Source organism: Caloenas nicobarica, chromosome 7, assembly GCF_036013445.1.
Source record: "Caloenas nicobarica isolate bCalNic1 chromosome 7, bCalNic1.hap1, whole genome shotgun sequence".
Taxonomy (NCBI): Eukaryota; Metazoa; Chordata; class Aves; order Columbiformes; family Columbidae; genus Caloenas; species Caloenas nicobarica.
In genome coordinates this window covers 38,768,380-38,794,892 of record NC_088251.1, presented here as the reverse complement: position 1 = coordinate 38,794,892, position 26,513 = coordinate 38,768,380, and positions in this window count along the sequence as shown.

The following is a 26,513-nucleotide window of genomic DNA, read 5'->3' as shown; positions in this document are numbered from 1 at the left end:
ACCAAAAAACACCACCACAAACCAAACAAAAAACCAACCCAAACCAAAACCAAACAACCCCCAGACAAACAAAGCCAAACAAACCCAAACCTAGTGTTTTTCTTGTACTGAGGTGTCGTGGTTCGGTTGCGGGGTGACAATAAAACCGTGGCAGATGTATTGTTAACTCCCTCTCCCCCCACTTTCCCCTTCAGCCCCATTGCTATGTCTACCAAAACATGTACCTAACTTTCAGGAAAACTGCAGTTAGTAAGAAGACTTTAGCTGACAGGGAAATTCACTAAAAGAGAAACTTGTTTTTAACAAAACCAGGACAGAGGTTACTGGTGAAAGGCCCATAAGGAGACTCTGGATTTATGGCAACCCCATGTGTTTAGTGTTTGGGTGACCTGGGCAGGAGGGAGATCAATACATTGTTAGTGTAATAAAAACCACTGACTGCTAGTGTCAGCTTGGGAGTATACAATATTAATTAAATACAGTTAACTGGCATGGCTACGTTCCTCTGGCCCGTAAGAAATGCTGCTGCTTCTATTTTCCTGCCTTGGAAGTGTGTAAGAGAAAGTCCATCCTTTCCACAATACAGATAAAACTGTCCATTGGGTGTGCTGGGGGGGAATGGATGTCCCTCCAAAAAGCATCATTCATTGTTTCTGCCTGTGAAACGGCAATGGAAGATTATGCAATTTCATGAAAAAAAGCTTGTTATCAGTTGTGTGTGGGTAGTGTAAGTCTAGATAATATTCCTCCTTTTAGATGGCAAGGTTCTATCCTCAGCCTGGGACATCTTGACTTGCGAAAAGCAGGATTAGGTGAGTTAAAAAAGAGCCACACGACCGTAACAAATGCAAATCAGAGCTACATAGAGGAATAATTCAAAGACAGAACGGTACAGCACGAGATCCTAAAAAACCCCGTCTCGAAGATGTTGCGTATCATCGTATCAGGTGTTTTACAAGCTAAAGAAATCCATTTGACTCACCTGATTTCCTTTGATATTTTGATAAATATTTCAAGATCCTATTATTTTTAATAAAAGGCAGGCATTCAAGAGATGAACTGCGCACGGAGATGCCTGCTAGACCTCGTAATTCACAGCGGGAGCTGGCAAATTTTTATCTTTTATCTTCTAAAGTATTAATATGTAATTTTCTGGAGGTGAGTAATCCTCACGGACTTTGTTGTGTCAAAGCCCGAAAGCGCCGCCTGTCACGGCGAGGCCTGGGCCGGGGATGAGGGAGCAGCCGCCTTCAGCGGCCCGGCCGCACACACCGGGCACCGGCTGCCCCACACACCGGGCACCGGCTGCCCCACACACTGGGCACCCACCCCCATGGCCCGGGAGGTGACAGCCCGGCCCCTTGGAGCCGCGGTTTATCTGCAGGAGGTGAAGGGCAGGACGATGTGGGGCAGGCAGGAAGATGGCAGCGGCGGTTGAGCAAGGAGCCTCCAAAACTGTCAGCTCTCTGCCACCTGCAGCTCTCTTGTTGAACGCCGGCAATAACCCTGATTTACTGCTTCATTTTTTTCATCCAGCAGGTTGGCACTGGTGTACTTATGTTAATTTTTCCTCCTTAGGTGCGGACGTGAGATACAATCAACTCAGTGCTTTAATATTCCTGAATAGGGCGGCCAGCCTCCTTGGCCAAAGGCCAGCCAGCACAGATGGAATGACGAATGTTTTTTCTCTGGAAAGTGTTTTCACCACTAACCTGTTTCTCACAAGTATCTAGAAAAGGAAAGCTGTGGTTTTCTAAAGTGATTTCTTTACTAAAGAAAAAGGTAAAAAGTAAAAACGTTCATGGTACATCGGCTAAACTACACTACTAGGGAAAAATATGTCTTCAGATATCACTGTGTATATATATACACATATATAAAACCCACAAAATTTCAGAATTACAATTTTAAGTAACTTTCCTAGGATTTACAGCAAACATAGCATAAGCATAATTCAAACCGTTGCTAACAAAAATCTATTGGAAAATTGCTACTCTTTAGCAAAGTGATTAAGTGTTTGTTAAAACACTGACGAGATTCTTTTTAAGGAGTCTACAAGAAACAGGCAACGCTCTATAACACCTGAGGGGGCTGCAGCTTTCACGGTCCCTCAGGACCGTTCAGAAAACCCATTCTTGGTTTACTTACTGTATTGTTGGCACAATAAAAGCCAGCAAAATTTAAGTTCTTTATCAGCTTGTCACTGAAGGTAATGCAAGGGGAGGGTAAACCTGAGTAACTGTGATGGAGGAGTGATCTGTTTATTTTGTGTAGTAATGAGACACAGCTGAAAAGAATTTATGTTCCAAATTAGCATGCAGGAAGGTATGGAATGCAAAGCAGCTCCTGTAAAATAAATTACTTAAAAAAGCCTGACGGGGAATAGTTATTAACTGTTGTTCTCAATAGCACAATAACAACGCTTTTTTAGAAACTTTCTTATCTTGGTGACATAGTTGGTAACAGTTTTGAAAATAGCTGGTGGATCACAGCCAGGAAAGTACAGCTTTCAGAACAGAGACACATGACAGCAAAGGATCGATATGTGCTCTGAGGAGCTCTACCTCAGTGTACTTTTTAAAGCTCGGTAAACAGATGAGATTTAAGGCCAGATAGGCAGTGAATAGTTGGGGAGGCAGCTATAGAGACTCAAATACGCTTTATTTTCAGCTGGAATTTTCAGACGTGGAGCAAGCTCTGAGGGCTGCAGTTTTTCAGTAGTTTCCAGAGGTTTGTTCTTCCTGTTTGTTGCTGCATAGAGCAGTCTTGACTTTCTTGTTCGGGTAATTTAATATAAGGAAAGTATGGTCTATTAACTGGCAAGAACTGTAGAATGTTGAAAATAATAGTTATAGTGTACCTGCTGTAAAGGAGTAAACAAATTTAGGGTAACTAATGGAAAATTGATGTCTTGAGGAAAATAGGCTATAGTGAAGAAACATTTATTTTCTTGTTATATTCTGGCTTTTAAAGTAACACTATTTGAAAACCAAAATAGCACCTACTAAACCAGCGGCTGCATAGGTGACTGTCAGTTGCTGAACAATAACAAGAGGAAGAATCATCATCTGCTGAGGGTTTGTACTTGGATGAGTATTCACGCTTCTTTGTTTCCGACGTCTGGCCAAGTTCCACTTCTGTTCTTCAGTGCTTCCTTACCTCCCCCATGCTTAACGTGCTCGTCCCATCGTGTGTCCCTGGTATGAAGCACCTGGTAGGAATGACTTTGAACAGAAAATGAAGTAGCTGCAAGGCAGAGACTTTCTCATGGGAAATGTTGCCACGTATTTTCTTTGACCAACCTGAAAAACCGATGTAGAATATTTTGCTTTACTGAATGGACGTGAAGTATTTGGATATGTTGAAGCATATGAATTGGGTTAAACACCCCCAACCATTGAAATGTAATTATGTAAATATTTACCATGTAGGAAATGCACCCTTCCTCTCTGTCTCCTGTGAGTTGAAATCCCAGGATTGCGTTTCCTGAAAGGCAATGTGATCCCAAGAAGGTGATGGTAAATTAGGAAAGCTGTGTTGCTCTTGTCTCGGGAAAGATGTAGCCCAGCCAGGGGGAATGGAGGTGTTTGGCTTCCTGACTCCCTTTGAAAAGCATCGTGAGGTTTTTTTGGATGTTACAGGCTTTGTCACCTTCCCCCCACAGGAATCCCAAACGCTCTTGCCAAAGTCGAGAAAAACATTCCGGAGAACTCAGAAGAGACATGTACGATGTTGCGGGCTAAAGCAGAAAAACAAGATCGGGAACACTTGCAGAAAAGAAGCAATGTAAATGTGAGTAAATAATGTTACTTAACGTAGAGCCAAGAACATTAAATTAAAAAAAAGAGATAATCATTGTACTAGGATATAATGTAACAGGAGTATTTCCTGCAAGAAGTACAAAAACTATACTTTCGGTCCTCTTAGCACTGTGAAGACTAATAACTGCTGTATCTAGTCAGAGACATAACTTAAGAAAAACATGAATCAGATGAAATTTTTCCAGAAGAGAGCAGCAGAACTGTGGAAAGTACAGGAAATTTGAGCGTTTCCTCATGGAAGGAACTGAGTTATGCAGGCTAGAGAAGAGAAGATGTAGTGTAAGAACCACTGTAACGGGTCACAGTTCGGTCCAGTGAACTCTCTTCTGCCCACAGCAGAAGCCTAGGGAAAGCCTAGCCTGTGTCGAAACTGGGCAAGAGTAACTCTGTACTTGTTCAGAATACTGTGGAAGCCAGCAATGACTCTGGAGCCACGGCACGTCATTTGTTTGAGCCAGTGGTGGTGCCTAAAGGGCTGTAGCAGTCTTCAGACGTGAGGGACTGCTGCAGATAGGAAAGAAATACCCTCTGAGTGGATATTGCAGGTGTAAATTTTAGTGCGGGAGATACAAGCCAGCACTCAGGGCAACTACAAAAGCTAGAGATGGTGAAGTACTAGCAGGGATAGCCAGGCAGAGTATACAGCCTTTTTCCTCAGTCATTTTTTAAAATATCAGCCCAAGCCAGTCTTCTTGGTGCAGGTACGTCCTGGAATAGGGGCTGGAGCAGATTATCTATCACTTTCTCTTCTCTTTTTTGACCACCCATCAACAATTCTATGTTGCTGCTCTGCAGCTCTGATTTTAGCAAAGACTCTTTTGTGCAGTACCAGTCTCATACTGTTCATATGTCTGTTAATGTGCTTTCCATGTACAGACATTGTTAAATAATAGTACTTATTCTGCCTTTTTCCTTTGATTAAGAAAAGGAAAATGTAAATGGAAAAGACATGAGCGCTTAATACACTAGTATCTTTCTGTCAGGTGCCTGAAAACTGTTAATGAAACGTACTCTTTGAAAGTACTGATTGTTCCTGTAAATTAAAGTGATATAAAATGCATCTTTACAATTACTTTATTCTTTTCATTCAACTATGGAGATATGCCTAAACCTTAGGGTGTAGAACTAAGTCAAGGCTTTGATCACGGCATGTCTCAGGGGAATTCAAGTGCTTGTTAACTTCAACTTGTCTCCTGTGCATAGTTGTTGAAATATTTCCTGTCATCTTAGATATTTATTTGTAGCTCATGTATCTACGGGGGGTTAGGTGCATAGACACCTTCATCTTCATGCCACTGTAAATATAATCGTCTCTATTCTTTTTGATCAGATGCAGGGGGTGATGGAGAAATGTGTGCCAAAAAATAGTGTGCGTTTCACCAGTATTCCCTGGAATGCTGGCTGCTGAAGTCAGTGATAGAGACTGAGCAAAGGACTCCTTTGCTCAACTGTTATGAGCTTGGTTTTTTATGTTGAAGTCCTATATTGATTCTACCGAATCATCATAATTTCTCTGTAAATTCAGTCACAAAAGAATGTCAGAGGAACAGCCATGTGCTGTATTGGTTATTCTGAGGACAATGCATTTTATCTGATTCCGATTCTTACGCTTAAAGGAAAAAAAACCCCAGACATATTGAGATAAGTAGAAAAAAAAGAAGGAATGATTTTTCAAATGCTACTGTAGTCTGCAATCAATTGGAATGCATTTAAATGCAGCAGCTAAAGGGAAGTGTCTGAAAAGCTGCTTTGCCCCCTCTGCCTTGACAATCTTGGTCACAAGCGCGTTGTGCTAATGCTCGGTGCTGGGAGCAGGATGCTATCTAACGTATCCTCTAGCTGCTGGCGGAGGGGGAAGCGTGTGTTCCCCTCACATCTGCTGCCAGATGTTGGCAAGCGCTCAGGGACTGAGGCCATAACCTTGTCGTGCACTGTTTGGGCACGCTGCCACTAGTGTGTGCTGCCAACTTGTACAGTTTTCAGGCCAACTGAGAGTAGTACTTTGGTTTTGAATATTTCTAGTTTGCTGCTGTTTTCACTTGCCTAACAGACCAATGTCATGACACCAGCAGGGACATTCTTAGGATGATGCTACTGCTTGCATGTTAGGACTTCTTTTCCCCTCCACCTTCTTTAACTGCTGTTTCAATAAGCTGTCTGTGTTCATCTTAACAGGCTCCCTGAAAAAACAGCAGCTCTTTGTGAGATACCAGTCTGCTCAGTCCTTTCTGCAAGGATTCCAGGGCTAATGATACTTTGAGGAAGCTCCAGTCTGCGTTCCTCCTCTGTACCCTACACACTGCATCTTCGAGACGGTATGGTCAGTTCATTCATTCCTGCTTCCTACCAACTTAGGAGGAGGGATAAAAGTTGGGCTCCTCGCATTGTTCTCCTCCTCACAAGCTGACGTTGGAGATAGAAATTTCCTGCTGCTATCCTCCCTTTCATTTTTTATCTCGCTACCTTTTTTTCATAATGCTTGAATATGCTTATTCCTTCTCTTTCACCTCCCAGAAGTTCCCTTGAAATGCTCCTTGAGTCTTGTGAATGGAAAAAAGTAGGGAATTCCACCCATCTTTGTTCCCTGTGATTGGAACTAAATACAATAATCACAGGAGAGACGATGACAGTCTTTGTGTGCCGTTAGTTATAAGCCTGACCTTTACTGAGGATTTCGGTAAAGCTTAAGTTGTCTTTTGCCATTGGGTACCACTTGGAAATGGATATAGGAACAATGGCTGTGACTCAGTAATGCAAAAGGTTAGAAAAGCATAAGCTAAAAAATATCTCCTCTTCTGAGAAAAAATTCTTCTTCTACACTCCAGGATTTGGCTTTTCTTCTAGATAATAAGGTTTGTAACATACATAATAAGTTTTCAATTGTACCTCAGCCATCACTCTTGGTTTATTGGCAGGGAATAAGGAAAAGCAGCTGTCTGAATTTTAGCATTCATTTCATGCAGGTAAATACTTAGATAAATACTTAGATGACTATTCCCACAATACATTTATGCTTTGGTATGATATTATTAGATGCAAATAAACATTTCTTGAAAGAAAAGTGTTTCAAATCAAACTTCCTTATCTGATAATCCAGAGTTGATGTCTTAATTTTACTGCTATGCTAAATCTGAAATTCCCCTGCTTTGTAGTACAGTAAGTCACAGTCATTCTAGGATTATTCCAGAGCATCTAGTTGCCTTTGGGAACAATCAAATATTGCTTTTGTTTTCTGCCCATCAGATAAAATCCCTTGCTCTTTTCTATCCTTACTACAAAAACTCATCAGAAAAGTTTTATAATTTAGGGGGTGAGGGAAAGACTGTTAACTCAAAACATGATTTTGTCCGTGCACAGATATTTTCCTTTAAACACATGCCTCTTAAGAACAGGACGGTATTTTTTTGTTTGTTTTTAGAAGAAACATGAATAAAGAAAGTGTGTTTCTCTACTGTAGAACTTTGAGTTTGGTTGCTTTCTGATGACAGTACTTGCTTTTCCTTGATTTAAGAGCTCTTAGGGCTACTTAGTGACAGAAGTGAATTCAAGATAATTTTAAAAAAGATTGACATAATATTTGCATGTAATAAAAGGTAACTAACAGGAAATGAAGAATTCTTTCAGCTCAATGAGGACTACAGGCTTTTGAGGTAAGCATTGGGAGTTAAGCAACTCCATACCTCAAAGCTGGTTGGATGCTCATGTGGGTGAACTTAAAACAGCACTTTCCACCTTAGTTTGGCCTTGAGGTTGTAAATATTTTTCTTCTTAGTGCAGGCACTGCTGCCATTACCCATGCTTTACACCCTCATAACTTGATTACTAGTTGTGGCTGTATCTTAAATCAATCTAGAAACTTCGACTGGTGTGGAATGCTTAGTGCTATACAAAATAATGAAGCTGGAGCACGGCAGGATTTAATGTTCTTGGCTCTGTGTTAAGTGAATTCCATGGCAATTCCAGAGGGTAGCAGGTGAGTATTACTAGTGACAAATGGTTTCCTCGTCGAGCACCGTGGATGGTAACATGGCAGGCTTCCCCGCACAGCCCTGACAGTCTGACTTACAGTGATCTCACGGGATGGAGAAAATATCACTTGTGCACAAAACCCTTGTCTTTTCTGTGCCGGTAAGACTTTTCAACAGAGGCAGTAAATGAGATGAGCATGTGTATCTCATAGTAACTAGACTAAAGTCCTTTAATGTCCACAGGGAATGGAGCAGGCTTCACTGTTTATGGTCTCGGTGGAAAATCCACATTGGCAAGTGACAGGAGTTGCAGTTTCTCCACTTCTAAGATGAAAGATCGGTTTGTGTCTGGCTTCAATTTGAAGTTAAAGCTCCAGGGAGACTGTATATTTGAAACTTTATTCTTTGCCCTGCTAAGCCATCTTCTCCAGTGATACCTAAAAGCTCTGCTTCTACTTTATTTTTTCTGCCTTTCTATAGAAGATGTGTCTGTGCACCAGTCATTCCTTCTCAACAGATGTATCCTGGGAATATTGTCTTCCAAATGGAATGTGAGAGAGTTTGCACGCACAGAGATTTGTGTCCTGTCCTTAACAGCCCAATGGGTAAATCTGGTCAGGAAAGTTTTTGTTAAAAAATGTATCATCATATGTGCCCAAGAGGCGGGAAGTCAAAATTAGTACGTGTGGTGCGGAGCAACCGCTTGAATTTGGGTCTGTGATAGTGGGTACGGGCTAGTTTGGAGTAAGCATGCTTTTTTTCCTTCGCGAATGTTCTGGAAAGGTGGTGATCTGATTTCATGCTTCAGGGTGTCAGAATTTCTGAAGGAACTGTTTTGTTGTATATCTACCAGCCATGGCTTTGCTTTTTTAGGGCTATTTATTAGGATGGAAAGCATGCAGAGAATTGGAGCAGGTGTCTTAGCTCTGTGGAAAAGAGCTGTGAGATCTCTGGGAACTGCAGGTGATTTGGGTCTAGATTTCAAGTTTTTCCCCTGTAACCTTTTCTGTGAGCAGGCCATCTGACATTACACTGCAAGTGCCTGTGTCTCCTGGGTTGCAGAGAAATGGTTTATTACCACCTGCTCAATGATAATTCTGGTTTTGTAATGACTAATTCTAATATATTGGACTCCTGTCAAGGTCTTTACGCAAGGTTAAGGTACCTAATTAACGAGGTCTAAGGAGACTACAATTAGAAGTTGTGTACCAGAAGGCAAAGGGGAAAGAGAAGAATTATTTCTGAAGTATAAATGGTATGCAGGGCTTGGAATATATGGCCAAGCTTATTCCCTGACCTGGTAATTAATGTTACTTGCATATGTCATGCTGTAGCTTGCTACACAACAGATGTAAGGAGTAAGCAGAGTGTGCAGAACGAAGTTTAATTTAGGAAGGAACATTGCACAGGTAAAGTACGCCGTGTTCACCGCGCAGGTTACCTCTCAATTGCTGTTGTAAGAATTTATAGAAGCTGCTTTGAATGTCTCAGAAGGGTTTGTTTGTAAGGAAGAGTCTGAGTAAATGGCCACCTGGTATAATGGCTCCTGAGAGATTTAGCAGCACGTGTCCCCAGGTTTCCTTTATATCCGTTCTAGGACTATGTGGCTTTCCCTGTAATTCAGTGATCCAGTCTGCCTCAGTTGCTGTGGCCCTACAGGAAGAGCCTCTGCCTAAAGGGAGCTCATCTTGTTTGAGGCGATGAGGGAGGCAGCAGGCACTGCTGTGGCTGAAGGTGTTGCTGCTGCAGGCTTAGAAACAAGCACAACCTTCTATTTCATCGTATGCTAAAACTACAGGTTCTAAATATTATTTTAAAGAGAGCAAAATAAAATAGCTGATGCAAAATCTCCTATGTTTTTCGAAAACAAAATCTAATGCAGGAAAAGTGCCTTTGCCCTATGATGTAGTAAAAAAATACTGAACTGACTTTAAATGGTCTACTGGTTCAAAGCCACAACTGGCTTCCAGAAGGGTAATTTCTCTGCATTTTACTCTTGCTGCAGTTTTTCACACCAGGAAATGAGGAATATTATTGACCTAGTAGCAGCACCAGAGGCATCCAGGAGGGGATGGAGGTCTTGTTCTGGACACTCTGGTAACCAGCAACAAATTCCCAGCGGTCCCCAGAAAATTTGTAATTTAGGGCTTTTGAAAAAGTTACAGTAGTCAGCCAAGAATTTTTGGAGCCAAGTGAAACACTAGATCCTGGTGAGTCAAAGAATGCCGTTTAGTAGAGATGCTGTGATGTGACCTTCCCTGAGTAAAATGCGTTCAGAGTGGTTCTGGAAGCTGCTGGGGTGATGTCTGTGCATGCACTGGCCCTGTTGATAAAACAATGTACAATGTACATCCATTCGGCGTGCGATAAAAAAGGGGAAAGCCTAGAAGAGAGAAAAATGGCAAGTGGCCAAGCAGCAAATGATGAAAAGCTGAACTAAAATGTATTCCTGAGAAGCACTGGGTAGATTCTTTTTCACAAGTAAAACAATCCTCTTTGTGAATAGGGGGCACAATTCCAGTCTGTAGCTGTGTCCCCCATCTGTGATTTAATAAGCATTTTCCATCTTATTTCTGTGACTGATCAGAATTTAAATAGATAGGAAGACACATTAAGCGGTGGAAGGGCCGGATCTTTTCACAGAAAAAGCAATCACGATGGGTCGTGCCGGAGTGACTTCCCTTCTCTTAAGGGAAGGGCAGAGGTGACTCAGATTGTAAGCATTCATTATGCTTCAACGGGCTATGAGGATGTTCGGCCTCAATGCGAGCAGAGTGAATGTTCTCCATATGAAATCTGTTGACCTCCACCTGTAGGTTTGAAGTCAACACTAATAATCCTGTTGCATATATATTTTTTCCAAAGAGAAACATCATTTACAGAGGAGATAGTTTTAAGGTTCTTTGCCACTTGAGGCCAGAATTTAATAGCTGAGTTTCTGCTGATGCTGAAATAAAGGTCAAATATCACAATAACTTTACAGACAATTATTTGGAGAATTTATTTCAGCAAAACATGGAGTTTTGTACTCTGTAGACAGGTTTTCCTCTTATTTGGAGACCCGGGTAGGAGCTACAACTCTGTACAAATAGTCATTACTGCGCTTCCACCTCTGCTTCCTCAGAAGGGAATCCTGATTAAACGCGATGCTGCTTGTCCGGAGGATTCCCACGAGAAATACTAGCCAAGTGGGGTTTAGCACATGGTCAAATCCTGCCGCACAACTTGGCTGAGTGGGGAATGGACTGTGTTGCATCTTGTGGTACCAGAATTCTGTAAAGCAATTTCAATTCAGAGAAGCTTTTTTTTTTTTTAAAGCTTCTAGAGGATATTAAAAAGACTAGAGAGTAAATTAAAAACTAATCTTTTTAGCATTAGCTTCCTAGTTTTAATGGTACCCTCTGGCTAGCTCTGGTCACGCTATTAGCCCATAATTCTGGAAGCTGAGAGTCCTGGGTGCTTGTTCTGTTTCTGTAGTTGTCTTTATTTTTTTTTTTTCTTCTTGTAGCCGGAAGATCAGAATTCATTAGCTCCCTCTCATCTCAACATCTACCTTTCAGGCTTTGTTCTTAATAGTCTTCAGTAGTTCTGGGAGCAGTTGCTCCTTTTCATTTATTTGTTTTCCCTTTTTCCATTGAAATTAGTATGCCAGGTCATGGCCAATTAATATCGATCAACTTCCCAAATTGTCACTTGTAAAATTATTAGAAAAAGCTCTTTCTTTTTTTTTTTTTTTTTAGTAAGGAAATGAGATCTATCAGTAGTCTATGTACCATTCAGAAAATTAACCTTGCAATTCCAGCAGTAACCTTTGTGCATCATTGAACTTTCAGCAGTGGGATCTAACCCAACAATAGAATGCCGGCAGGTCATCTGCCAGCACCACTCGTCATTAGCTACAGAGCAGGAGCAGATAGGTTTGTGTTTGAGTTCGACTGGTGGGTTTTGTACAAGTGAAATGATGCTTGTGCACCCTGAAGGAAACTTTTCTGCCCTTGCTGTGCTATACTGCAGACCGGGCTAGTTTGTTTTCCTATTTTCACATTTCTTGCTCTCTGCAAAGAATTTTTTTTCTTCTTTTTCTCCCCCTCTTCCCTCTGTATTCTCTGCTTGTGTTCTCGTGACTTGCTTTCAGTCTGTCCAAGACTAAACCATCCGGCTGCCTGACGCACGATACTTAGAGGCCATGACATTAATAATCGGCCTTGAGGTACCCAGTAAGGTTGGGTCTGCAAAGTCTGAAAACATCTGGCTCTGACAAGGTGGCTGAACTATGCAAAGCTAGGATGGAAGTTCTTCACATGGTCCAGCTCCTGCTAGAGTGGGTCCTTGCCGAGGTTTCATGCTCTTTACAAGAAAGGAAAAACCAGCAGTGTGATGGTGTCATGGCACAGCCTTGGACCTTCAGAGTGACCACCAAGAATGTGAGGGGCTGTTTGGGAAACAAGTGTGTCTGTACAGCTTGAGCCTCCTCTCCCCTCTCCTGCTTTAGTTATAGCAGGTTTTTTCCCTGCCTTTTCCAGCTGAAAACAGGGCCTCATTTTTTTTCTCTTTATTAGTTAAGTTGAAATTCCAGGTGACTCAAAAAAGAACAAGTTACTTTCAAAGGTTCATGCAAAATGCTGGACTAATGCCCCTCAAACTCGTCTGGCTGGAGAGATGTTCAGAAGACGCACCTCTGAGAGACCTTCCCATGTGTTGGTAACATCTGCTTTCTTGGTTCGTGTTCCTTTGGATCACTTTTCTGACCTCACAGTGAGCCAATTTCCCTGTGAAGGCCTAAGAGAATGAAGTAATTCCTTGCTAGTTAGAAAGGAGAAGGGAATGTGAAGCAAAGCAGCAAAACACATAGGCTTTTGACTCCTGACTCCTTTGTAGGTCCAATAACACTGATGCCAGGAGAGCCCATTAGGGCAATTTTGTCAGAAATCAGATTTTTATTGAAGATATTCCTGTCTGGGTAGATTTTTTGACAGCAGATGTTACAACTAATTGAAGTGCACCTTCCTAAATTAAAATGCTATAAGGACTCATTATTTTTTCATGCCAATACACTTCAATGCATTTAAATGGGCTTTCTTGCCCTTCAAGATTAGTGGTGCTATGCAGGAGAGGGGGAAACCCACTTCAAAAAATTTAATATTTAAGTAGAAGGTTAAAAGACCCTAGCAAAGGGAGATGGAATGGAAAAATAGGGGCAGTTTTTTCTGCATTCTTAAAAGCTCATAGTAACGGGCATATTTTGCTGCCTTTAATTATTGACCGGTTAAACAGTTCAGTCAAGTAAAGTCTCGGTAAGCTGTAGACTTCTGGAGTCCGACACACAAAGATTTTAGGAAGGTGTACAATTTGGGGCCTGATCACAATGCTCTTTCTTTATGGAAGCCATGAAATTATTGTTGACTTTTGAATTACCCTTTGCTGTTTAGCTGAAAGTTGGACATGACCTGCAGGATCTTATTATATATAGTTTTAAAGAATTAATCTTGCCAAAGCATACAATTCTGCTCTACTATTTTCTGTCGGTGTTTTTCAAGTTGGCATTCTGGCCATCTGCTGCTTCATCCTGTTCCTAGGTAGTTTTATCCGCATAAACTGTACTTTCTGTCATCAGCTGTCTTGTATTTGAGGAGGCACCTTGGACCTTCTTAACATTTCATTATGGGTGTTCAGTTGTTACGCTGGACTTCATGTCGTTAAAATGAAGGCTGAGCCTCCTCCTCTTCCCGTTCTTTATTCCATGAGAAAATTTGGGTAATTATATAGCATATTGCAGCTATTTCTAAAACTTGCTGTCTTCCCTGACATACAAGTCCATTTATCCATTCAGACAAAAAATTTTCTTGCCTCCTCGTGTCTTGTTTTGACTCTGTCACTGTTTCTAACATAAATCGTCCCAAACTTGCTGCCTTCCATTCATCTGGAAAGACGATGCCAAAATATTATTTGAACAGAAGACTCGAGATTCTATCATTTCATTGGCTTCCTTTCAAATTGCAGTCTAACCTTTCTTGTCTTTGAAAGTTTTTCATAATTTAGTCCTAAACTAGCTAAGATAAACATGGCATAAACATTTTACTGTAACTCTAGCCCACCGGTTACTTCTTTCCTTCAACATTTCACCTTGAAACTTTTTTTAAAAGATTTTCTCCCCTCTGTTGTCATTCCAGTATGTTTCCAGTTCAGGGCTTTCAGAAAATGTTTCCAGTCATTCTATGTAGACTGTGCTAATGAGTCGATAATTATGGGAAGAATAATTTTTAAAGGATATGGTGGACATACAGGTGCATATTTTGTATGTTAGTACCATTGTGGACGTTTTGCAGGATGAAAGTACACATTTTGCCTAGGTTGACATCCGACGCCTATTTTGACACCTAGATAAGCATATAGGATTGGTGGCTCTCATGTCCATACTCAAGGCAGTATAAATAATCTAGATGTTTTACGTGTTCTTTTTACTTTTTGCATTGACGTCTTTTCTTCCCTCTAACATTTTGTATTGTGCAGTCTTCTGCGTGTTACTTTATTTTCATGCCTTTCGTTGTTCAGAGCTTATTCATTTGCTTGGAATGTTAATACAAATCGTGGTGGTGTCTTAAAGGTATTGATTGAGTGCTGACCTAAAGTGCATTGTTTAAATAGACTTGTTTGCTGTGTTCAGTGACATCTGAATATATATGTTATTTGCTCCAAAATGCCCGAGAATAATTTCTGAACATGTGAAATACGAACAATGTCGTAGCTGAGGTTTTCTCCCTGTTTACTTTGAATACTCTTGTAGAGCCTTCTCCCCTTTGTGAAAATGGCTTTTTAAAATCTGAGGTTAGTATGCTGAGAAATTCTGCTTGGATTGGTTTGCTTAATAAAGAGTTAAATATTTAAGATATCCTTTTCCCTCACTTATTTTGATTGGCCTGGTTAGTGGTTGGGAAAATCAATTTATAGCAATGCAGCTAAATACTCGTGAACGATCGTGATAATGATAGACATCATCTAGCAAGAAAATTTAGTGTTTGCAAAATATCTGAATGGAGATGTCTTCAGTGAGCAGAAGGATTTGTACTTATCCTGGCTGGGTTGCAAATATAGTCACCAATCTGCAACGTGTAATTTGCGGAGATAGAGTGAAATTAATTTGAGTATGACGGCATGTAAAACTTACTTTCATGGTTTCGTTGAAGCACTAATCCGTATATATAGTACAGTTCCTTGTTTTATTGGAATTTTTAGCATTAATTAAAGAACAATTGGACTAGATCCATACCTTTTATTGCTGAGCAGAATTGCCTTTTCTGACCTGTTTTTGCCTCGCAGTTAGCTTTCCCAGGGAAATGAGGATATTGGTATTCAAAAGAGGTACACACAGACGCGGGAAAGGTTTTTGGTAATTAAGGCCAAGCAGATGGTTGCTTGCTACGTTTATAATATTGCTTAAATTTTATTTTGATTCATTAATGGAAACCATAAAATCACATAATGAAGCAATAGAGACAAGCCAAAAATGGAAAACAGGCTATTAGCTGTACTTCTACTACCAAACTAATAAACATTAGCAAGTCAACATAGAAAACATAACTGTCACATTATTTATACAGCTTTCCTTTAGCATAAATATTATTGAATTTACCAGGTAAGATTGCCTGTAGTGCTGAAAGAATTAAATAATTTGCTCATAAATTGTATTTGTATGACTCTTCTCAAAACTTTATAGGAAAACTAAGGTTCAAAGAAAAAAATCAAGTGTTTGATTTTCTTTGCTCTAAATGTGTGAATTCTTTCTAACACAAGGCATTTCCGTTGCGTTTCTTTTTAATTGGATGGTTTCCTATAGTAACAGTAAGAAAGGGTGTATTCAAAATATACGTAATTCTTGATTTATAAAATATAGTGTGTGTGCCGTGCTCTTCTCCCCACCTAAGCCATCTGTGCCCAAACCCTTCTGCGCCTACTTTTGTGGAAAGTTTAGGCCTTTCAAAGGTAAACCGGCATGTTTTTTCTCTTTGAGCCAATATTCCTGGCACCTGCACTCCTGAGCCAGCCCATGAGGAGCCAGGTTGCTGAAGAGGGACCCTACATGCGATCCCGCTCGTGCCTTCAGGGGGCATTTGTGTGGGTTGTGACTATCAGCCAACTCCTCAGAAAGGCCTTGGGCTACATTTTATAGCTTTCAGAGTTTTGCAAACGGCAGGATATAAAAATGCTGTAAAAGCTGGTTTGGTTGAGATACAATATTGCTCTTCACCATATGAAGTCACCTTCCTCTCATCCCCTATTCCCTACAGTTCTTTCCTGGTACCTGTCAGCCACAACCTGCTCAGGACCATCTCAAGTTTTCATCACTGACTACCAAAGGCTGTGTAATCTGCTTTATGGCCCCAGAATGACTTTTTCAAACAGTTTATTTTGTTCTCACTTAAGCCAGAGGTGGGGAGAGGAAAATAGGTGGTGTTTCTCTGCTGTGCCAGCTCAAGAGGAGTTTTTCCTCAGAAACAAATAGCAAATGTGTCTACATTTCGTAATCTGATCTTCGGAATAACCCTGTGCATTACTTTTGTATAGTAATAATGACTTTTCATGGTTGTAAATCCACTGCATTTTATAAAAATGCGGGGGTTTTGTGAACAGTATTGCTCACCTCTTGTCACATTGTCATTTCTTTTGTGTCTCTCTTTAGTGCTTGTGACTGGGCAACTCAGTAGGTTATTGCACGTCTTGACTTAAAGTACATCGCTTCTACTGGGAACCTGATGTAATGAGCCGTTGTGCATAAGGCTTATTTCTGTATCCCCTCTATTTCTGAAAAAGTTAGTGTATGTTACTGAAACGAGACAGTTATATTGTGTTTAATTTCTAGTATTGCATCTCTATTTATAGTAATTGCAGCAACATGCAAACAGTGAAGTGCTTTGGAATTGGAGGCGCTGTGCAAATCAGCTCAAGTGACGGTTGTGTTCCACAAGCGCACTGTTACCTTGTCTGGCTTGTCCGCTGCTTTTCTGGGTCCTGCAATCCACCCTGGAATCAGCAGAACCTCTGTAGCAACCACATGTGTATGTTTGACCAGGGTAGCCCCATAAAACACGTTGTCGTAGGATTTTGGAACAAAAACGGGGCACTTCATTGTCACAGATTTACCCTAAGATGTGGGGGTTCTTGTCTCTAATTCTGCTAAGTCTTCAGCAAAACTTTCCTGGAATTTTACGTTTGCTGGCTGCTGTTTTCTGAGTAAGGACTTCAGGATACAAATCCAGTGTTTGCTTGTTGTCGCTGCGTGTTGCCAAAAAAATGGGATTTACTGAGGCGTTTTGTCTGTAATTGTTGTGATATAAACAGATGAATAAATGTATTAAATATTTTATTTTTGCAAGTTAGGGAATGGTGCCATAATACACAAACAGCTGTAGCCTCTAATGAGGGAAGATGGATGCTCTATATAAAATCGGTCTATACATGTTGTTTGTACAATGGCAGCATTAAAATGCAAAGAAGCTGCCAGTCAAAATGCTGACAACATGCAAAACTATAAAATAGTGAAGCAAGTGCCTTTGATGTTTAGTCATGAAATAAATGTTTGTCAGCTCTTTCAGTTTACTGCGACTCTACAAAGAGGAGAAAAAGGGATATATTATGAACATCCATCAATCATGTGTTGTAGCATTCACCTCTTTGTGGGTTTTGATAGAATCCCAGTCGGAAAACACTCCTGTCCAGCCATGTGTTATGTCATTATATTGTAGTTAAATCAGTTCTTTGAGGCAAAGATTTCGTACAAGGAAGAGAATAAGCATCAAAGTTAACTATTCTGGATGTAACTCCAGCCCCCTCTTTGTCTGAAAGGACTGAAGATCAGTGCAGTTTCTATTTCCAAATCCATTGCCTAACAGTCTTTAGCAAATCTCATGTTTTTGTTGTTCCTTAGCTTTCTGCCGCTGAAGGGGAGTATTCCTGCTCTATCAAATACTGTGACTTGTCTGAGAACTCTTTCCTGTTCTTTCTCTCATTCTTTGTTTCCTGGCTCTTTTCTATCTAGCCATCTTTAATATTTTGGTGTTTGCCGTAGTAGCAAACAAAATAATTTCTGTAGCCTCATATGCCCGTGTTGTACGGCGATATTAATACCCAAACCGTTCCTTCCATATTGGTATGCAGTACAGTTACTGTAATTCACCTCTCTGCGTTAGAAATTCACTGCAGGATGAAGGCAATATGGTAGCGCTTTGTATAGACAGCATCTTTAATGTAAAAAAGGATAACTAGGTGCTTTGCAGGATGAATGATAGAACTACAAAGTTCAATAATGTATTTACAGGGATAAATAATACATAAAAGCAGAGAAATTCAGAGGCAAAGCGAGAAATGAGTTTTAGCTCCAAGAGGAGCTAGAATTGACAAAGCGAAGAAGCTACAGGTGTCCAGCTTTCCAGTTTGGTCTGACTTGATCCTTCAGATTTGAGCTGTGATAATCACAACTGAAATGTTGCCCAAGCTGTTTATTCACATCATTTAGAAACCTGGCCAGGCTGTTTGCAGCATCAGGTGCACTGAAATACGGACAGAAAGCTAACCCTACTAGGACTGTGTCTCCATCTGTGTTTTCTCCAGTGTCTGTCTGAAAGATAGAGGATTTTAATGAAACATCTGCATTTTGGCATAATTGCAAAGCATGAAACTGTTGTGTTGGGGGTTTTGTTGTTGTTGTGGGTTTTTTTTAGCGTGTGTTCCCCCCCACCTCCCCACAAGGCAAGTTGATTAATGTGGAAAGTGAATGAGGAAAAAAAAAATAGATGGAAATCTGAAAACTGTGGTGTTAAGTAAGATGAAACTCTTCAGTTGATAAAGCTTATGTTACAAAGAACCTTCAGATCAAAGTCAAGAAGACTGCATTAAGGTGGAGGTAAAAATCTTTGAAAGGAAGACTGGTTCCCTCTGATGCTCCCAGAACATAGTGTTAGTTGCAGACTTGGAAAACATGACCCATATTTGTAAAGTTTCTTGTAGGAATTAGTTCTGCGGGACTGCGTCTTTAGCATAAGTTGTTCCTTGGCTAATTCTGTGTTCCATTTCAGCTTTCACTCAGCTGAGGCTGCGGCATATTTTACATGCGGGAATTCAGTACTGTTGTAGATATACTGCACTCTGGAATATTTGTCGGTTCACCTGGTCTTTTATTTTTACTATGCGTTTATTGCTATAATATATCTCAGCAAGATATAGTACAAAGAAGGGAAATAAAAGCTTTTGGACTAAAACTATGCATTGTGGCAAATGAGATGTAATTCTTTAATGCAGTTGAGTTGTCACACCTGGTAAACTTCTGGTAGCAAAGGTAAGCTGATACCTTCCCGCTTTGCTCATCCTGTGCGAAGTTGAACTAGTTTTTCTGGAAGAACCGTAAAAATTATTTCGAAGAGGAATGCGTGATACTCGTGTAACTAGAGATGCATAAGCAGAACTGTAGCAAGGCAAGAATATGAAAGCAGATTTTCTCTGTCAAGTTCTTAGAGGTATGGAGGAGGGGATTCTTTTTTTTTTTTTTCCTTTTCTTTGAGATCTCACCCACAACCTTCATCAACTGTGAAAGACATCACGAGTGGAAGAGCTGGTTGTGAGTCTTTGAGGCTAAACTGTAATTTAAAATGCTGAACCGTGCGCCCTGTGGGTTCGAATATCAGATATTTAGCACTGTGATTGATAATGCAAGGTCGTCTTCTTGTTTAGACTACATAAGCATTAAAGCAGCAGAGAGCTTAAGTAGCTTTCCCTTCCAGCAACTGATACTAAAATACAAAGAAGCAAAAGATGCCTTGCACTGAGTTTCTTTGTTAAATTAAGCTGTTACACGCCAAGGAAAAACTCTCTCCTTAGAGCTGAAGATCAGTTTGTTTGCTTTTGTATTTACAACCAGGGAAGATGAATTCTCTCAGCCCTCCTTCCTCCCGTGTTTTCCCAATAGCCACAGGGGTCTAATAAATGACCTCTGAAACTCAGGTGCTTGGATTGTATTAAAACAGAGATGCTTTTTCTGAAACAAAGTGAAAGGTAATTTCTTGTTGGAACATACTTCTAACTGAGATGCTGAAACACATTCTTAAATCACATGGCAGAAAACAACGCAGCTACTAATTTTCATGTGAAAGGTAGATGCAGCACCATTCGCAGTATTTTTTTTTTTTGTTATGAGTGTTTTGCACTCCTTCAATGTATAAAGTTTGCTGCAGTATTTCATTAGGGTAGAAAACTTCAGTGCAAATATATAGCTTGGGTGAATGATTCAGTATGACAAATGCTAAATGATGGTATGATCCCAGTCACATGACATTAAAGAAATAAGCGTATAGAAATTACTGCTGATGTCTTTAAAACTTAACAAGCAGATTTTTCGCAGGCTCTCAGGGAACTTTCTGAAGGTCTAGATACAGATCAACCCAGCAGAGCTGCAGCTGAAGTTCCCAGTCCTGCGTTCCCCAAACCTCTGAAAAAAACCATTGTGAGGGTGTCCCCATGGGCACCCAGAAGCTAAAGGGTGTTTGGCAGAGGGTTCAGCGAGGACCACTGAATTTAGTTTCTTTAGATCTCTGCTTATATGGTTCGTACCGCAGGGATGCCGCAACTGTGCAAAGCATGTAATTTTTATCAAGTTCTAAACTTTAACTTCTATTGGCATAATGACTGGAATCACGATGGAAGAGAAATAACTTGTTAGTGTTTCATGAACATGGGACTGCATGATTTATTTGTGATTTGGTCATCAGAGTTTCCTTAACTTGACTTTGTAGCCCTTCATCTGGGAAAACAAAGAGGCTGTTGCATGTCTGAGTCTTAAAAAATCCTGCAAAATTATCCTGTCTGCAAAACACTAATACAGTGGAGTGACTGATGATAGCTGTTCTCTGAAGGCTCTGAACTCTCGTGTATATTTTTCAATTTGCTTAAGCTTAGTTACTGAGTCTTTGCAGTGTTCTACTAAACTAAACCTATGGTGCAGAGAAATTGCCTTAGATGTGATGTGAGTCAGGCAGCCTGGTGGCTGGGGAACCGGTGCTCCATTAAAGCGTTTCAAAGCTAATAAAAAGCGGGCACAGCATCAACCAGATTCTTCTGTGGTAATCAACGTGTTGTTGTACACACTCATATTCACAAACCACCTCTCGAGGAACATTAATTTAGAAAGCACAGAAATAAGAAACTATTAAATTCCTGACCACAGAGCTTGAGCTTTTTTACGGAAAATACTTGAAGTGAAAAAGCAGTCAGTGTTTTGTGACAGGGTTTCCTCTTTCTTCACTCAAGTCTCAGCTGTGATGCACAGGTTTTCCTTTGTTGTGCACCGAGTTCCTTCTTTCATTAAAGAGGCTTCAGAAGCTGATATGAATTACGAACTACCCAAGATATGTGGAGTGGAAAACAAGATCAAAGTTGCCATGTACCACATGTCTGTTAGTGCAGTTGGATACAAAGAAAGATCTTACTTCTCCCTGTCAGATAATCTGCCAGATGATTCACTCTTATGTTAGCTGCAGATTTGCCCTTTGTAAATTCTTGGGTAAAAATGAAGAATGTGCCATCCTGAAAAAACAGGAAGAACAAAAGCCATTTTCTATCCAACTGAAACTTTAACAATTCCAAAACTGTTACTGGCACAGCTTGTGAAGGCCAAGTGATGCACATTCACAGAATCACAGAATGTTAGGGATTGGAAGGGACCTCGAAAGATCATCTAGTCCAATCCCCCTGCCAGGGCAGGAACACCTAGGTGAGGTTACACAGGAAGGCGTCCAGGCGGGTTTTGAATGTCTCTAGAGAAGGAGAATCCACAACCTCCCTGGGCAGCCTGTTCCAGTGTTCCGTCACCCTCACTGAGAAGAAGTTTCTTCTCAAATTTAAGTGGAACCTCTTGTGTTCCAGCTTGAACCCATTACCCCTTGTCTTACTGTTGGTCGTCACCGAGAAGAGCCTGGCTCCATCCTCGTGACACCCACCCTTTATATATTGATAAACATTGATGAGGTCACCCCTCAGTCTCCTCTTCTCCAAGCTAAAGAGACCCAGCTCCCTCAGCCTTTCCTCATAAGGGAGATGCTCCACTCCCTTCATCATCTTCGTGGCTGCGCTGGACTCTCTCCAGCAGTTCCCTGTCCTTCTGAAACTGAGGGGCCCAGAACTGGACACAATATTCCAGATGAGGTCTCTCCAGGGCAGAGTAGAGGGGAAGGAGAACCTCTCTCGACCTACTAACATTGTACATTAATAAACAGCAGTTTTAACACGTCTGCTGGTGCCGGTTGTTAACCGTTCTGTTGGTTAACCTAACAGAGAACAGGCAAATCAAAGTGGTTCGAATTAATATAGAGTATCAGGAGATACTATTTTTTTCCTGCTTTATTGCAGGAAAGGAGTATACGTTATCTCCAGTTAATCTAAAACTTGTTTGAAGCTTTTCCTCAGATATTACCGACTCTTTTTCCGTGCTTCCCCGTCTTGTTGTACCATCCTTGATTTATCGCGTGGGCTCTGAGATGCGGTAGGTGGAAGTGCTGCTGCTGTTGTTCCTCTCTCCGTTCTTCGGTGATTGAGTCCGTCAGCTTGCTGGGGCGCTGAAGAAGCTCTGCCCTCGTACTGCTTAGCTGCTGTGACTTGGCTTCCTCGCCCTTCAGCCCAGTGCCTCTTCTTGCTACAGACTGCATGTCGGTGATCGTAATGCCGCTGAATTCAAATGAGACACAAATTGTACTTTTTATTTGAAGAAGCATAAATATTTTGTGGATATGGTTGACATTGGTGGCATTGCGTGGCTTGTAATGGAGTTTGTTTCCATGGGAAACCGTCAGCAAAGCTGATATGAATTAAGATGTGTAGTAAAGATGCTCTGAGTTTAACTTAAAGTGAGTGGCGACCACTTTACATCTTCAATGAAGAGATTACAATGAGATCCACTATCCTCCATGTTCTCATCTTTGTCGAATTCATCTTTGCTGAATTTTCTGGGAAGAAAAGCCTTATTTTGTGCCTTGTTCTGATTGTCACATTTTAAAGAAGATGTAGGAAAATTCAACAGAGCTACAGAGCAGCTTTACTTATGAAATACGGCCTATAGAAATGTGCCTTAAAGTAGGAATTGTCCTTTAGCTTTTTCACTTTCTAAGTCTTCTCTTTCAAATGATTATAACAAAAAAGGAGAAGATGGTCAATAGCCGAAGGGTTTCTCGCTGAGCTGGACAAAAGAGTAAAAAAATAGATAACTTGCAATTGAAGTGGCCTAATTAAAAACAGAAAAAAGGTGCAAATTGAAACTCATTAACTCGTGTAGCAGTTACATTGGCATGCTACACATTGTCTAGTACTGGAAGCACCTGAATCAAGACTCTAGATGTCTTTTTAAAAGGCCTAAGGCTTTAATTTAAGTTGCATTTGGCTTCTTGCAAAAATTAGGGGAAAAAAAAAAGGGTCTTTGTGATGTGGGAGAGTCTGTAGAGGTGATTATAAGGTCATAAAACAGAAGTTTCTGATTTGTGCCTTGTCGTGTTTGAGAACTAGCACAAGCTGAGTTTGGTTTGTCAGATAATCCTAACAAATGGGAAAAACTCATCTCTGTTCTGTGAAGAAGCAATAACCACAAGTCATAGTGCTCTTCTTCAAATAGTCTGAGACAATCTTCTCGTGTGGCTCTAAATATTTTACTGCTTTGGCTGTGCTTGTGTTGTAGAACAGTTCCCTCGTTACCTTTTCAGCCTTTGGAAATCAGCAAGTTAAAATTTTGGTCGACTGTTGGAACTAAGCAAACTAGGCAGCTTTTGCCATCAGCATTAAGGTCTCTGTGATTTATTGAGAAACAGCAGGACCAGGTGGGGTTGCAGCAAGTGGTTCCTGGGGAATATCAGCTCGCTGCAGACGCCTCTGTCCGGTCAGCCCGGTTGCTGGCGCTCGCTGCAGGTCCCCTCGGTGGGGCTGGGGGATTTGCTGGAGGCGGCTGAGCGTGGGGAGCCGTGGGTCTGACCTGCCTGTGGGGCAGCGCTGGGGCAGAGGCTGCTGTCCCAGGCTGGGGCCGTGGGGCAGCACGGGGCAGTGCCGGGCTGGACTGCCTTGGGTGGCACAGCACAGGGTGCGGGGCCCCGCGGGGCCCCTCTTGGCATCGAGAATTGCATACGTCTGAAACTGTGATGTTATTCCCTGTGTTGGTTAAACTGGAACTGTCTGGGCGTAGTTTAGAGCAGGGAAAACGAACCAAGTCATCGCTGTAACGTGGTGAGGATGGTGAGAAGGTCCCCAAGCTTGTTTTTCCTGTTGTTTTCATTTTGTGTACGTTGCAGTTCCTTCCTAGCAGAGTGGCTGGCTTAAAGGCACCAATGGTAATAGCACTGGCTTGAAAAAAGGCAAGCCCGTGTTTGGGAAGCCCCTGATTGGGAAGATTTTTAAATTTTTTGGATGCACAGTGGAATAGCTAGCACAGGCCACTGAGAGACACACAAATACATGGGAATGAGAGGTCTGTCTTTTAAAAAAAGTAAAACGAAAAAATAATTCATGAAGCCTTGTACTTCGTTCTGCTGCAGTAAGAGCAATCGTTGGAGGTCTTCGTTTGCTTGGGACAGGAAAGAGAAAGTCATTTGTTTGCTGCTCAGAGAGACCACAGCTTTAGTCAGCCACACTTGCACGTGAGCTGAAATGTGTCTAACGTCTTGCACATAATTCTCTCAAGTTGTCTTTTTCTTCACTGGCATCTCTCAGGAAATATTGAGCTTCCTCTGGTGGGTGTTCTGGATCATCTCTCAGAAAGGCTGTTCAGGTTGGAGGGACCTGGATGCAAAGCTCTCTGTAATCTTGAATTATTACTGTAATCCCCTGGGTTGTGGACCTCTGCCGTCTCCATACCTTTCATCTGTCACTCCTTTACAATCTCAGCTCTCATCTTAAGGAGTTAGAACAGGGCTGAGGATGTTTTTCTGAGCTCAGATAAATGATGGTGCTTTTCAGGGGAAAGGTTTCCTAGATTTGTATTCTCTTGCCTCACCTTTACTTGCTGAGATAGGGAAAGTACATGCAATTTTTCCTGGAAAAAGAAGATGCGATTCATTTGGACTTCAGTCAGTTTCCTCCAGAGAACCTCTTAATTTTGATGCAACAAAAGCTTTCCAGAAGAGATAGAGATTTTTTAAAAAATATATAACAAATACAGGTGAGATTACTGTTGTGTCTATGTTCACATTAAAAAACTCTGATTCGCAGACATTGCAGGTAGCATAAATTTTTCAGGGTGTGTGAGCAACTGTTCTGCATTGGGGATGAAAGGGAACTGTAACCAATACCCTTAAAAGAAATGCGTGACCACAAAACATGAAAGCTCCATATTACAAGATTAGAAATGAAGTCAGAGAAGAGAAGCCTTTGAAAATCAAAGCAGCATGTGTCTTCATGGCATAACATAAAAGAGCTTGTTCAATTTTCTTTTGGTTTTAAACACTGAGGAGAAGCAGCACACAGAGGTTTCCTCATGTTTCGGGCGTTTGGAGGTGCAGACGCTGGAAGGCCGTCGTGATTCGGAAGAGGGGCTGTGGAGCCGCTTTCTGCAGGGAAGGGCCAAGATTCTCCACCATGATAGTGTCTTATGTGGAGGATCCTTGTGTCTGAGAGACATTTGGAGGAGAACTGGGAAGGGTAACACCCAGATTAGTTCTTGGGCAGGTTTCCCCGTTGCAGTGACACTGGATGTGTGCCGGTGGAGGGCTGGCGTGGTGACACATGGACTCTGTTCTCTAGTCGGGAAAGGAAAGGGTCTTGTTTCCACTACTTGGGACACTCCTCAGTCTTGTGCTGCTTACCTAAGATTGTGGGTTTATGCAACAGTTTTCTTGAGGAAAATGACTACGACTGCAAAGAAATCTTTTGAGAACTTGTGGGCGACTAAGGAGGAGTGATTTATCTGAAAGCAAAGGTGATTTTTAGATCGTTTAAGCTACATTTTGCTTACAAGCCTTGTTCTTTCACTTTCATCTGCCTGTCTGTAGTGATAGAATTGTGGAGTGGATCATGTGAGGAATATTTACATTTATTAAAGTGTTTTATGTAGCACAAAGAATACCTGATACTTGGATTCCTGGCTAGGAATTTGCTCAAGAACTGCTCAATATTCTTCATAAAAAATTATTTCTGCTGGTCTAAAAACTAAGAAAGGTGCAAGCAAAAGATAGTATCTAGTCTTCCTGTCCATAAGCGATAGAACAAAGGTAAACTTGGGCAGTGTTTGTGCAGCTTCCAGAACTGTGGCTTTATTTTTGAGTGTGGCTACAAAGCTAGAAAAATTCAGAGGAGAATCTGAGAATTTAGGCTTGTACAGTATATAATAAAAAAGACAATTAATTTCCAGAAATTTGCCTATTATGTGTGTCATCCTTACTATGCAATTCACCAAGTATTTTCCCCTCAAATGTTGCTAGGTAAGGGGAGTTAATTTTTCAAGAATTGATATGCATGGGGTAGGTTGGTAATAAGGACCAAGAGGAATTTTGGAAAAGACTCTGCATTTTAATTAGATCCATCCTTTGAATTTTTAAAAAGTAGTTTGAAAACAAAACAAAACAAAAGTTGTTCTCTCATTGTTCGTTCTGAAGCCTCAGGACCGTTCCAGCTAATCAGGGCTTTTTGGCTCCACGTATTACACAAACCCTAGGTATTAGACTAAAAGACATGTGTCAATGACTATGTAGAAGATGAAGCAGTGAAGTTA